The 15,075-nt window shown below is 38.8% G+C and overlaps 1 long non-coding RNA gene across 1 annotated transcript; it reads right to left on the bottom strand.

Moving 5' to 3' along the window:
• Positions 1-1,227: 1,227 nt before the first annotated feature.
• LOC125332474 lies at positions 1,228-12,693 on the bottom strand. Its single transcript, XR_007206507.1, has 3 exons — positions 12,606-12,693; positions 11,437-11,516; positions 1,228-1,410 (listed from the first exon to the last, which is right to left on the bottom strand). It is a non-coding gene; the product is annotated as an uncharacterized LOC125332474 (long non-coding RNA).
• Positions 12,694-15,075: the final 2,382 nt, after the last annotated feature.

Below are 15,075 nucleotides of genomic sequence, written 5' to 3'. Positions count from 1 at the left end.
AGAAATCAGTCCTCTATTGCTGGAAGTCAAGAGAATAGTTGCTGTTTTTTTCCCTGAAGAACAGGAGTAATTTATGAAGTGATTCTCTGGACTGTGTTTAGTCTCTTTAGGAAAAAGAATGGAATAATGCTTCTGAGAAAGAATATCAGCCAAATCAGATGTTGTCCTTGTATTGAAATTATTGCTACCAGTAATATTCTGTTTCTTAGTGCACTCATTTTTTGCTGTCCAGAACCCTCTAATTATGGCAGGTTTTTCATCTGAGGCTGGTGACAGACAAGGTTATTCAGTGTTTGGAGCTGACTCCCCTTTCCATCTGTTACATGATCCTCTGTTCCTATAGATGCCAGATGAATATTTCTTCCTTATTTTCTGGTTTCTTTTACTCCGTAACATGCCACTGCATAGTTTCACATTTAAAATTCCTACTATGATATAAACCAGCTTGAATACAGAAAACATTTTATTCAGGAACACTTTATTTTCTTTTATTGTTCAGCTAAGAAAGAAGAGAGTAAGGTGAATTCCTCCTTCACATATTAAGATTAGCTGAAGAAAGTGACAGATTCTTTCCCTTCTGCTCTAAGGTGGCTCTATGGGCTGGTTTACATAAGTTTTTCTGGCCTGATTCTTGGTTTTATAGTTTAGGATTCCCCTTTATTCATGCTTCACGGACGGAAGTAGAGTAAGTTATACTGATACAGGTCATTTTGTTTGAGTTTAAAACGGTGAACACCTGGGAATGGAAGGGGATGACTTGTATCCTACTGTTAAAATTGTATCACAAAATTGGTTTTAGTGGGAGTTATCTGATACGCTTAACTGAGAGGCTTTTCTGTTTGGGAATGAGGCAGGCAATTTCATTACTGCTATATGTCTTAGCCTCTTCTTATCTTAGCTTTATTATACAACCCCCATTATCACAGACCCTCAGCAATCCATACTTACTAATGGACTGCTTTTACCTTTTGTCTGGAAGGCCACTATGAAGATGGAAAACAGGATCACTTGACTGATTAAAGGCCAAGTTTGGACCACCTAATATCTGTGTCTAGTTTACATATACTGAATTTATTACTGAATTTAAATGCAGAAAATCAGTTGGTGATTAAAACTTTGTGCTGAGTTCTTCTCATGATGCCCCAGAACTGCAGGTTGATCCATTGAGATGACAAAGATTTTTCAATTTTATTAATATATTATAGAAAAAAAATCAGTGTGGGCTATGCTAGTCAGAGGAGATGCTTCACAAGAGCCTGAGATACTCTTTGCATATGCCTTTGGGAAAAAGATGGCTGAAAATTCACCTTAACAAGGGTAGTCTGATGTAGCTCAAGGCATGTGGAATTGCTGGCTTGCTTTTTTGTTTGCAGCATGTCTTTGAGGATTCATCTTCTCATGCACTTCTCCCTGTCAGGAGGGGGGAGGAAGGGATGAGAAGCATTGTCAGATTCAATCAGCCCTTAACCTTACTAAACTGAACAAGTATATATGTGTGTGTGTGTGTGTGTGTGTGTGTATCTGTATATATCAAATGTATGTGTGCATAAAATTATTGTTCCACTCCCATTTGTAGACATTATTGCACTTCCACCACTTCAATATAACTGCTGTGGTGTTTACCCAAGTACATCCCAAGTACATATATTACTGGGTTTATTCTTCTCCTTGTCTGAATTCTCTGTAAACCTTGTTTCCTGCATGTATGTTCCTTTGTTCCACCAGTCTACACCCACCTTATCTTTTAAAAAAATGTATTGGAAAACATATCATTAAACTGTAATCCTGTCCAGTCTGTAAAGGTTCTCTCTATTCTTCTAATGGCCTGGTATCTCACAGGCTGGTCTGAACAGACTTTGTAGACAGCACATCTGCTGCTGTTCAGAGCACAGTTCTGCTTCGACTGCAGCACAGCCAGGTTTGGAATAATTTTCTCTCTTCAAACCAAATATATTAACATTTGAAATGATATTATGCTGTATGACTCACTTAAAAAGATGAGAGAAAAAACCATAATTGGCTAAATAGTGTGAAACTTGTGTGCAACATCTGTGCCAGCTTTTGGGTCCTTCTTAGTTTAACTGATTTGCCAGCCACTGTAGGTATATTGTTTGGCTAATGCCTGATGTAGAGGTGACTATGGAAATACATGCCTCCCTGCTCTGTGTCTCAAGAGCATTGTCTCTCCTGTAGATTCTTTTTTTTTTTATTATATTTTTATTACTTGGTTGTTAATTTGAAGGTGAACTGCAGTAATGGCCTTGGCAGGGAAATGGTTTCTCTTGTTTTTCCAGATATATAGCTATGCCTCTTTTCAAATTCTACATCATCCCAGGTAGTTTTGAGTGATATTTAAACTATTTAAAAGCTAGTTTTAATATTCAAGGATTGTGATACTGACTCATGTGATATTTTATGACAGTTATGTCATCTGTAGTCACTAAATTTAATGCACTTCCCAAAATTGTCTGGTGGTGACGTTGTTCCTGAGGTTGTTGCGAGTTCTAGCTAAAATTTGTAGAGTATTTCCAGATTCTGAATTTCAGGGTGGCAATGAACCATATCAGAGAGATTTGAGAAGACTGTGTTTCTACAGAGCTTGTGAATCCACTATTAAACAATACAGTCTGACAAAGATGGTGTGAAGGAACTAAACAAAACCTTTGTTCCCCAGCCAAGGACAGTTTAACATTTGTATTAGCATGTTTCAGACAATGGATAGTTTGGTGTCTGAGGTCATGAATTTTTTGAAGTAGCCATACCATGTCACATTTCTCTTTGATCTGCACTTAAATTTTCATATACTTCTGTATGTTGCTGGCTGAGGGCCAATAGTTTTCTATCATGAGAAATGGGTGCTGAATTAGATTTGCTTTTTTTACCCAGCTCTGAAAAGATGTGCATTATCAAAGCAGTTGTTTGGGTCAGAATAAGAAAAGATAGTTCTGTAGGGAATAAGCCTAGCAAAGCAATGCCATAAATAGGTCTTGTGTCAGTGTTTGCTATAGTGTCTTGGTATGTGTCATCGTGAATTATATATTATTTCAGATTTATCACTTCTTCCACTGATAAGGGACATTGCTTCTTTGAGTGACTTTTCTTCATGACGTAAAAGATTTACTGATACATTGAAATTCCCTGTATTGGAGATTCAGATGAACTTTGGAAACTTGAGATAAGAACTATAAATCTGCTATAAACTAGGATGCCATTTCTCAAAGTGTGTATTTGACAGAGCTTGCACTAGCTTATTCTTCTGCTTCTCATTTGGGTGCATCAGAAGAGATTTTCTTTTCAACAGTATGAACCAAAAATAAAAAACTAAATGTGGGTCATACAGTATATATTCTGGGGTAGAGAGCTTAATTTAATTTAAGCTCTTTATGCAAAGTTGTCTTCACTTGAACACATTTGAAGATAAGATTGCTCGGTGGATGGCATAAGGGCAGTGGGCAGGGAAGGCACTATAAAGCTTCTATCAGAAAACCCCAACTCTACTTTTTACGTGGAAGGAGGCCTAGTATATCCTTGATCTAAAAATCCCACCTGCTGAAACCTAACCTGCAAGGTTTAGCTTGCATGGGAGAATAAGTGGGACAATATTAGTCCATGGATCCCCAACAGGACTTTCTCCCTAAGGAGATACCCATGTATGGGAGACCCTTGAACAGATTTGTGCAAGGAGATTCTGAAAACTGTGTAGAACTATTTTTCTTTCCCAGCATTAGTAGGGTTGTAAGCAGTGTAAAGATACTGATAATGATATACCTGGACTTGATTTTTGATATCCTAAACTTATAAAAAAATCTTTAATGAATATTGAGCTATAGAAAGGAAAGAGTGAAGAGTATCTTATTTCAGTAGCTGTTTTTCTCTGATGCCAATTGAGTTGCATTTTTTTTTGCCTCTTTCTAACTCCTTTTATTTTGTAAAATATTGACACAGAAATTGCTATTGAAATTTTGTAATAGAATTTCATAACAAGCAGCTTAGTTACAGAATCTGTCTTCTGTTCAGGTCTGCTTTCATCCCATTTTATGGTTCAGCTGAGTTAAAGATAAGACTCAGATGATTTCCCCTCGGGACCTATTAGATCCAGCAGGAGATTTCTTGGTATCACTTCCCTGCCTTTTACCCGAGGGCAGATTAGGGGCTATCTTACCCCATTTTACTGCCATGAAGTCAATAATAGTTCCACTTGCACCACTGCAGAGGTGCTTTCTCTTGCTGTGATTTCATCTGCTCTGTTAGTTCTGACCACTGAGAAATGTGGCAAAATCAGGTTTTTACTTTGTTCATATTGCTAAATATAAGACAATCTAAGCCTTAAGACATGATCCCAGTATTAAAGCAGTAAGTCTCAGTCTTTTTGCTGCTCCCTCTTCCCCAAGCACTGAATCATTTATCAGCTGAAATGGGCATTATGGACAAATCTATTGAAACTTGGAGTCATGTTGCAAAATGCACGTGCAGAGCAGAGAGATTCTCCATTACAATTGTGGGATAATTCAGATAAGTCATCTTTGATCCCATTATACAGTGGGGAGGGATGAGCAGAAATGTGTTGCATGTGAGTGACAAGGAATTCTCAAATTTAGTAGCTGATAGTATGGTACGGAGAAAAAGAATGTAGGAGTACTTCACCCACCCCCAGCTTCATCCAGAGCTTAAAATCCTACGTTTTCAGTTTCTGGCTGTTTATCTATGAGACTTATAAGGCCAATCAGTACTGATTAAATATTGAAGCAATCTAAATCAGGATAGCATTCCTTTGCTTTCTAGTTACTCAAGACCTGACTCTTCAGCAGCAGTAGCAGATCCATTGGCATCTGTGTGAACTGTCCAAAGAAAGCAGCAGTGGCTCTAAGCTGCTGTTGTTTAGCTTGGGTACAGCCTCTCTGAATGCATCCTGATAAATGTCAGAGATGAGCTAACTCCTGCTTGTCCAGTTTGGCACGTGAGCACCTGGGCAGCCCCCCACAGATGAGAGGTTAGTGCTGTGCACTGGTTTGTGTTCTGGGCTCTTGAAGTGCTTGTGAAGTCCAGGGCTGTCTCTTTGTGTAGATCTTCTCCAATTTGAGATGCCTCTTATGCCATAAAATTTAGTGTCAGATGGGTTCTGCTTCTCAAAGTGATTTCGTTACGTGCTGAGACTTCTAACTGCCAAAACTTGGATGGATGGAGGTGTTCTGATGTTATACTTCAGAAGATGCCAATCTGTAAGGAAGAGACTGAATCTTGGATCAAAGACCCTGTTTGCTGCTTAGTTGGGGATGAGTGGAAAGCTTAGAGTGATGGGACATGATGGGTCATGCTGATGCCATCTTTTAGTACAATAACAGCACTTGGATGGTCTCATGCTATTAAATGGTAATAAGTGATAGAATAAAGAAGTTTTTGATAGTTTAGTGTCTCAGTGATCAAACAAAGAAGGAATGGCTAAGCTTTTGTGAGGTTTAGATCACACACAGAGTGGCTACTGGATCAAGAGGAATTGATCTCTGCCTACAGTAGGTGCCATAAGAAGCAAAGAAAGATATTTTCTTTCTACAATTCGTCATAAAGGATGAAAGCACTCAGCGATGTACAGCAATTAATTAGGACAGTGATGAACTTCTCTCTGAATATGTGGTGTGTGTTGAAATGAGAGCAAAAGAAAATATCTTTCTTTTCACTCCACATTCCCCTTCTTTGAGGGAATGGGGAGGGACTGTGCGTTTTTGTGGAGGAGGTTGTTTAGTTCTGCTGCAGATCTAAACCTAGGTAAATTTACAGGGATGTCTTTTGAGATGGACTTGTCCCAGGCATCCCAGCTCAGACTAAGTCAAAGCTGGTTTTATTCTTTTTGTCAGACTTTTTGACTGTGATTTTTGGCAGGAGACTCATGCAGACACAGCGGTCTGTCTGCATAGAGCTGCAAACAGTATCGGGACCTGTATTTTTTTCATTTTGTCTTCCAATAATTGGAAATAAATCCTTCAGATTGAAAATACAATGTATTGCTTGTTGCATATGAGGGAAAGTCTGACCAATGTAACAGCGTTGTATTTTTATATTTGCTGCAATGAATTGATTCATGTTCTTGCATTTCATTTGCAGAGCCACTTTCCCGCTCTGCTCAGCTGGACAAGATCAAGAGAATGGCATCCAAGTAGGAATTTTCTTCCCCAGATCTGTAAGTTGTTTTCAGTATTCCTGTTATGCAGGCTGCTGTTTTGCTCCAATACAGTATAGGTGAGTTTAAATTAAGAAAGCTATCACTAAATTTTTAAAGGCAGAATTTTTTTTCCTAAATTTTAGTGTGCTGCATTTCTATGCATCAAGGCTGATTCTTCTTTGACTTCATGCCAATATAACTGCTGGCTTCACTCAATCCAGGGTTTACCCACCAGTAATTAGTTTGGTGAGAATCAGCAAAGTGTCTGTTTTTCCCCTACTGCAGTGCATATATTCACCTTTCTAATGTACTAAAAGCACTGATGCATTTGTCCAAATCTGGATATATGCAGAGAGATAAAGATGTTGTTTATGAGTATAAAACAGCCAGAACTGTTCTAGGCTTAATCTCTTTGCCCAGCAAAGTGTAATTTGCATATGTAGCCCACTGGCATGAGTATGTTTTGGGTAGACTTCTGTGTCTGATACAGGAGGTGTGAATTATTATAGCCACTAGCAACAAGCATTAGTGCATTATTCAAGTTGGTGCATGACATACTTTTAGCTATGGAGATCCCTAGTGTGCTACATGTGGGCGGCAGTTGTCTATTAGTGTCAGATATTTTCATAAGCAGAGTACAAAAAATGTATTTTATTGAATGTTACTTCAGCTTTTGCAGTTGTGAACTGAAACCTGTGAACACAAAGGGAGCATGTTGTAATCTGATACACAGCTGATGTCCTGGCATTTGTGCAGACTGTCCAGGGAATGCATCTGAAGGATGCTGGAAGAGTCTGCAGGATCTGAGGCAGAGTTGGCTGCTGCTTGCCCAGCTCAGCATGCAGGCAAACAAGCTGCTCCACATGTCCATCTCTCTGCAGGAGTGCTGTTAATGCTGTTAGTTTCTGGAGTGCTTGCAAAGTTCAGGGTGCCTTTGCAGGTAGGTCTCATTCAACTTTAGGGGTCTCTATGTCTCTAAAATTTAGGGCTAGGGCTAAGTTTGTTGCCTTCTTAAAATGAAGACTTGGACCACCAGATTTGGCTGTTGAAGCAGACTGGGTTCCAGTGGCTGTCCTAGCTGCATTGCTATTTACACAGAATGGAATAATCTGCTGTGTGTTAGTTTGCAACAGGCAATGTGGGAAGGTGCCTGCTGCATTTGTAGATTACTTGTTTTATTTTTTTTTTTTGCTGTGGTGATGGTTGCTAGTGTTATGTAAAATATCAGTTAATCAGACACAACCCACAGGAGCCAGGGCAGTTCAAAGCACAGCTACTTTCAAGAGACTCCCTAATGCCTTAAGGGAGTAAATTTTGGCAGACACTGTAGGTTTACTGTGTCCCTAGTCAAAAAAGTTGTGCTGTTTGGCATGCTGATGGGAGTATTATTGAATAAACATAATACAATATTTACACTCTGATTAAAAAAAAAAAAGTAAAATACACTGTTCAGAGAAAAAGGCTCTGATAAAAGGAACTGGTTTTGTTTTTTTTCCTAAGACTTCTTGTTGTTTGTTTTTTTAGATGTTTTTATTTATTTTTTTTTAACTATTAATATTTGCATGGTAATAGGACTATAAACTTGTAAACTATCTGGACTCAAAAGGTGAGACTTTCCATATTTCACTGAGAGCATGGAGTCCTTCCAAGTATGTTCCTGAATATGGAAGTTATATGCCAAACCCCTAATTTGGAGTGAACCATAGTTACAGACTTTCTTCCTCTATAGTGCCAATTTCTTTGTATTTTTTTAAGACTCTTCTTAAATAATTTCTCAGTTTACTCTTTCTTGAGCTCTTGTTATAAAGAACTGTGCTTTGAAACCCACCTTAGAACTAAGAATAAGCATCATAAAGCTAAAAACGCAAATTTCCATAATTTGCAAGCTACAAGTACAGCCATGAGAGGTATTTGGGCCTCTATGGATGTTGATACGATCTTAGATGAGGATTCATGGACTTATTTACAAGAATAACTTACTTTAATCTTTGCATCATGGGGGTGGAAGTGTCATGTGGTGAGGATTTGAAGAGGTCTTGTATTTCCTGCAGTGGATCTTTGCACTCTAAAGACTACAAAGCAAAAGCTCCTATTTTGTGCAGAAGATGCTGATTTATGTGCCTGTCTTGCTCTCTGAACACTAGACTAAGAAACAGGATGCAGCATCTCTGTGGCAGATAGCGCGGGGTTCGTGCCCGTGGTGTGGGGACCCAGGGCTGTGATTTGGGGTCTTCCTGGCACTCCCACCTGCAGGTGGCAGCATCTTCCTGTTTTATGGGATGTGGTGCCAGTGCCCGGCATCCCAGTGTCTTTGGGAAACTGAAAATTAAAACCAAGAGCTTCCCACCCCTGTTTTAAGGTCAACGTTCTGCTTTTCTACGAGTAAATGTGAGGCAGCACTTGTTTGACATCTCTGTCAGACTCGCTTGTTCTTTGTCCATTCGCTTTAAACATGGTTTTTTCCTTTGGTTTTGGGTCAGTTTTTCTCCATGTGTTTTAATCCACTCTTTTGTCAGACTTCCAAAGTCTAAGGTCTGAAGGTAGAAGCAGGGCGTTGGAGAAGGGCTCACTGAAATGTCGTACTGGCAACTTGGCAAGAAACAGCAATTAGTGGGTATTGAGAAAACTGTGCATCATTTCTACTCCTGCTCAAATACATGTAATGTCGTTGGACCCGAAAAAGCTCCAGTATAGCTGGAAACAAAACAAGTAATGTTTTGACTTTTAACAATGTCATTCTGATTTCCTTAGGATCTTCATTCTCTGAATTAAGGCTGTTAGGAGACAGACACTGTTATCAACTTGAATAATAAATGTGTTGCATTAATATATGAATATTAATAAGAGCAATTAAATAAAAAGAGTCTTAAATTTGTTCCAGAAAGATAAAAAAGCCAGCAGAGCAATAGTAAAACAGTTGGATAAATCAGGATAGTGAGAGAATTAGTTCTAGAAAATACTGAGAGAGGACTGAGGTTTTTTTTTTTTAATCTAACTACATTAACTACTATTAAAATTAGTTTTTCACTAAATTATCAAACATGTAGCTTGTCTCGAGGGAGAGTATCTAACACTTGTGCCATTGGGACACACTCTCATACGGATCATCCTCTAGTAAAGACATAGGGCAACGGCTGCTGCACCCGATTGCTTGGTGTTTAAATCGAAGTCTGGAAGAGGACGGAGTGTAGGCAGTGGCCAGACACAGAAGGGGTGGAAAGATGCTCACATGACTACTCACAATAAGCTAAATCAACCAAGACAGAGATGGAAGCAGGTGTCCAATGTCTCTTGTATTGGCTTTCTGTGCCCAGGGTTTCCCTTTCATGGAGGATTTACAGCTACACAATTAGAGCAGCCTTGCAGTGCATGAAGCAGCTAGAGAGGTATTCAATCTACTGTGTTTCTCTACTGGTGGTAGGTAAAGTTACTGTTCCAGAATGACACTGGCAATATTGCCTTGGATAATACTGTGGCTTTATCTGCCTGGCTGCTGCCCAGTAACTGCTGCTTATCTCGGCAGCAATATCAGACTGCTTCTTTAGGTTTGTCCATTGCATTGGAAAATGAGGCCCATGTGTGTTCTCTGTACCTGTATCAGGGATTGTATCCTACACACTAAATCTTTTCTCTAAAGGAATGTGAATAAGGATCCATAATACTCTACAGTTTTTCTTCTGTTAGGTGAAACTAAGAAATGCCACAGTTTTGAATGCTGATTCATCTTCCTTCATAGTAACATGGGAGATCTAAATACATTATTCATGCTATGAGGAAGGAGCAGTACATTTGTGACAATGACAGGTTCAACCAGCAAAATTCAAGTGCCATGCCTTCTAGGAAGCTGAGTGGTGTGCGACAAAACACTGGTTGTGCATAGAAGGTTTTTTTGTCTAATGCAACTCAGTCTAGGCTGCAATAGATTTGGAATTTGGCTTCAGACATGGACTGTAGAATCCTTGGGAGGGTGATTAAAATAGGAGCTCACTCATCATCCATTTTTAAAGACTCTTATTTTAATGTCTTCAAACACACTACAAAATTGTTTTGCTGTAGTCTTCATGTTCAATTACCATCATCTGCCCTGATCCACACCTCTTGTGCCTGTAACTTTGATGTGAATTACTGGAATTATCCTGCATGTGCATGCATCCTTGTTAAAATATGTGGGTCAGTGCTGCTGTCTCCTCTGCTAAACAGCACCGATTCTCATCTATATCAACTGCCCTTTCTAGAAATTGGAATAATACCCCTGGCCAGTTTCAGTGTTATGCCTAGAAAGTACATTACTCATGAGGATGTGTCCTGCCACAAAGAATTGTCATGGAAGTTAACACAATACCATATGCAGTTTTTGAGGGTTTACTTAACTCTGTGTTTGCAAGGAGTTTTTCTTTTTCTACATTTAGGTATCTAACATGACACTGATTTCTCTATCCGGCTACAGAACTGGAATAATGAAAGTCCCTTTTGGTTGCTCTCCAGTTTGCTGCAGAGGGCAGAATTTGGATGTGGTGACCCATTTCTTGTGAATTGTTTTCTTCCAGAAGGTCACATCTCAAAATGGTCTGGACTGAAGGGCCTTTCACCAGAAAATTCCAACTCAACAAAGATAGCCGTGGACCCATGATGGTTCCATCAGTGTTTGACAGGAAGCCATGTGTTGTTAATATGGAAAGATTTATGTCTTGTGCAATTTGGAGTATAGTCACCATGAAACCCATATTGCAGTATTTTGGGATAACTCCCAGGTTGTGACCCCTGGGAGTCAGCAGTGGAATTGTGTTGGATTTTTTTGTCAATGATTTTTTTCTTAGACGACTCTGCTTAATGTGAAGCAGAGTCAAGCTGGTACTTAATTAATTCTGCAGAGCCTATTTTATGGTAGAGGTTTTTTTCCCAGGTTGTGTACTGTTAGGTTTATATGCCACATAAATGTTCATTTGGAAGTGAGTCCAGAATGATGCTGAACTTTTTGTTTGTTTGTTGTGGCTTCTGTGATTAGTGAAGTTGGCACAGCATCTTTTGGACTTAGGTCCTTCAGATTTCTGATAGAGATACAAAAATGTTTTTCAAGGTTCTCTAGTACATGTGATGTTAGTCGTGAAGGCTGAGGTTTTTCAAAGAACACAAAACTCCCCAAAACAACGGACCAAAATAAAAACAACTTCCAGATTTTTCAATCCCACTGGCCTTTCATGGAAAGCAGGAACTAGGAGGTGTTTCAATAGATAATGGACTATATTGCAGCCTGTGATATGTACACAGTGAATACATACCTTGTTATTTTCCTATGGAGAGCTGTTGTGATTTCAAGAAGTTGATGCTTTATCGAAATGATAGGATCGCACATTCAAGGCTGCATGAGAAAATAGTGAGCAGTGACAGGTGTCTTTATTTTTTCATTCAGCTGACTTTTCTACCATGATCAAAATTGCAATAAATTGAAATATTGCTGTTGAGTCAGAGCAGAGTCAAAAGAGAGTGTCACTTTGATTATTCAGAGGCCTGCTTTTTTAACTACATTCTATTATGGTACAAGAATTTGCAGGATCTAAATATTTAAACAGCATTTCACCAAACAAGAGCTGGGGAAGTTAGAGTAGTAGTTTCTGCATCTTTCATTGCTGTTTTTTTAGATTGAAAGAGCAGGTCATTTTATGGTATAATGTAAAAGCAGACACTCTCTTTCCTCAATAATAAAATGGGGATAATACTGCAAAGGACTGTTGTGGTGATTCATCTTTATAAAGTCCTACAGAAATGCTAGATGTTATTAGTACCCCATGTGATTACAGTGACAGGATATGGTAGTTTGTCTGAATTGGTATTAAGTGGTACTGAAAGTCTCTCAAAAAACCCATTCCTTCTGGTTTTCCAGACATTAGAGATTTAGAACAGTTTTGATAAACATCTGGACTGAACTGAGCTCCGTCTTTTTTAAAGGTTAGCTTAAATGACAGATGAAGAAACCTTATATTGTGATAACCTTCTGCCTGAAGGGTCTCAAAGTACTACAGAAATCAATATGCAAACCGTATATAAATTACAGCAGCTCTGTCAAGGTAGAGCACTGTTTGGCAAAACACAGGGAAACAAAACAAAACGTTATAGAAATCTAAATGGGAAAGCACAATGTTAAACTCAAAATACTGGAAGAATGTAGTCAGAGAGAAAGTCATCGTCAGCTGGGACCTGGCAGGAAATTGGGAGGTGTACCTTCTTTTCCCACACAATGTACCGTGAGAATTGGGGTCTGAACTCAAAGGCTCAGAAATGCCTTTATGGCTCATGTGAAAAATTGCAGCTCCAGGGACAGGCAATTTGCTGGCATGCAGGTTAAATAATGTTTCATATAGAAGAATTGCAACTGCCTATTTGTCAGCATAACATCACAAAACCCATGCATTTTAAGCTTTCACATTGTTGACAAAAAAGTGCTGCTTACCAGACTGTGTGGAGCTCTTAGAGCAGCAATGTCTTTGGAAGAGGCTCCCTTCTTTAACCTTACTCAGCTTGGCTGGCTGAGATTGCAGTACCTGGCTGGTATCACTTAGATGTAAAGAAACAAAAATGGATGTTTTACAAATACACTTCATTAAAAAAAAAAAAAAAAAAAAAAAAAAAAAAAAAAAAAACCAAAAAACCACAAAACAACCAAAAACAACGAAACAAAACCAACCCAAAAAACCCAAACGAAACCAAAACCCAAACAAAACCAAAAACCACAAGCATAGAGAAATGTTGACTAGCTTTTACGAACCTGCTTTTATTACTTTTGACCTTGTGCATTTGCCTGCTTTTGGCTCTTTATGCTCTATGCATCAGGGAATTGGTGCAGCTCATCTGAACCAGCAAAAACTACTTCTCATCCTGCCTTCCTGCTCTGATAAAGACACTGGTAGGAGCAGTCTTAACTAGACTATTTTCTCATCTTGTAGCAAGCAATGAAGCTTGAGAAATTATGCTTTCTCCTTTTCAACCATAGAAACCTGTAAGTGCTCAACAATATGGCAGATGACTTACTGTAAATCCTAACTAAAATAAATGTCCAGGGTTTAATATTTTATAAACAGGGGAGCTGCTCAGAGAGATGGACATGGTAGAAGTTCTGTGTCTGTTTGTGTGATTTCTATCTAGTTGTCGTAGCCAGGCTGTCACCAGGCTGTTTGTATCTTAGTTCTGTCTGTGCACAGGGCACGTGGCTGACTAGTGAGTTACACTGTGCTGTGCTGAAATTCCTGCAAATGGCAATATAGCAATAGCAATTTGGAAGTAGTGAAAGCTGATTGTGCTGAGTCAGTCAAAATGTTACACTCTTTAGCATTTAATGTATTTGCTGAAATTAATTATTTAAATGTTCAATGATTCTCTTTCCATCTTCAGAATAATCTGTTTTCAAGTGGTCCTAAATGAGCGTAACACGTGTTTTCCTCCCTCCACCTTTTAAATATTTCACCAAGTTTTCTTGCCACTGTGATAATTAAAGAAATTGATAATATGTCTTTAGAAGAAGGCCAAAAGGCCCTAAAGGGTAGTTTCTTTTCTTTTAAATCATTGCTTAACGTTTGCCAATAAATAAAGAACTGCTTCTTAGAGTGAGGAAAAGGTTTAATCTAAATATGCCAGTCATTGTGTAAGTGCCTATCATCTGGCACAGGATCCTGTGCTTAGCCCTTCTGAAGGCCACAGCCCACTCCCAAAAGTTTGAAGTTGTTAGTGGTTCCTAAAACCTTTATGAATCTAAGATGTTGTTAGTGAGTAGAAAGGCGTAATCAGAGAAGTGGTTAATGAAATTAGGTGGTGAAAGAATGCTCAATAGTCCAAGTAAGTAGATGAATGAATTCAAATACAGTAGCTCTAGAACTCCAAAGGCAATTCTTAAACCTGCAGTTCTCAGTGGAGTAAACCTGGGATGATATTCCTATAGGCAGTAACCTGAATCTGCATGCCTGACCCACATTTCTATGTGTGCTTCCTCCAGAGCAGAGATCAGGGGTGTTGTGTACGACTTGTCTGAGAGTTCGAGAAGAAACTTCCGGTGTAACGGAACCATTCTTGTTTCACTGGTGTCAGGGTCAAGCATGAGCCTCAAAGGAGACTGAACAGTGCTTTTTCAGGAGATAACAAATAGAGACAGGTTGATTTCATACAACTTAAAAAGAACAACTCTAAGCATGCCTGATGGTGATGGCTCTGGATCTGATGGTTTGAAGATAACTGGGAGCCTTTGACATGAGAACCGTAATTGATTATGAATCATCTTACATTAGATGAACAAAAACCAAACTGCAGGCTCACAAGTTAGTGTGCTCTAACATAACCTCAAAACAATATTCTGTACGTTAGTTTTCTCTAGGGGTATTACAAAAAGGATAAGCTTCACAGAGCTCGGTGCTCTGATCTAAAGAAGTATTTGTATTCAGCCAATCCAAAAAGAAGGTAAGCATAGCCTCCTAATCCTGTTTGCATAAAGGTAGTGCAAACAAATACATTGCTAAAAATACCCAATAGTGTATTTTTTTGGCAAAAATTCCTTTACAGTAATATTTCTTACTGTAGGCTGTAGTCATTGTGTCCCCTTCTTTCACTCCCATATATTGCTTTAACCCAAAGCATGCAGTACTATGTCTTCTTCCAAAGAATCAGGGTTGTGGGGTGTTTTTTTCCCCTTCCACACTTGTAGGAAACAAAACTTGAAGAGGCAGAGACTACTTGACTAATTTGTTATGCCTTTTTGTAAAGGTTTGAAACTCAGATAAATGTTTGCTGCACCACTGTGTTACATCCTTGTTCATTGCGTTCAGGTGCATCATCCCCATGTGCCCAGTCTAATTTCATATACATGTGGACAGGACTCTCCCAATTATCTGTTTGCATCTGCATGTCTTGAAATTTGGGTAAATAAACTTAAAGTC

The sequence above is a fragment of the Corvus hawaiiensis genome, chromosome 13 (assembly GCF_020740725.1).
Source record: "Corvus hawaiiensis isolate bCorHaw1 chromosome 13, bCorHaw1.pri.cur, whole genome shotgun sequence".
Taxonomy (NCBI): Eukaryota; Metazoa; Chordata; class Aves; order Passeriformes; family Corvidae; genus Corvus; species Corvus hawaiiensis.
This window is presented reverse-complemented; position numbering and strand designations above follow the sequence as displayed.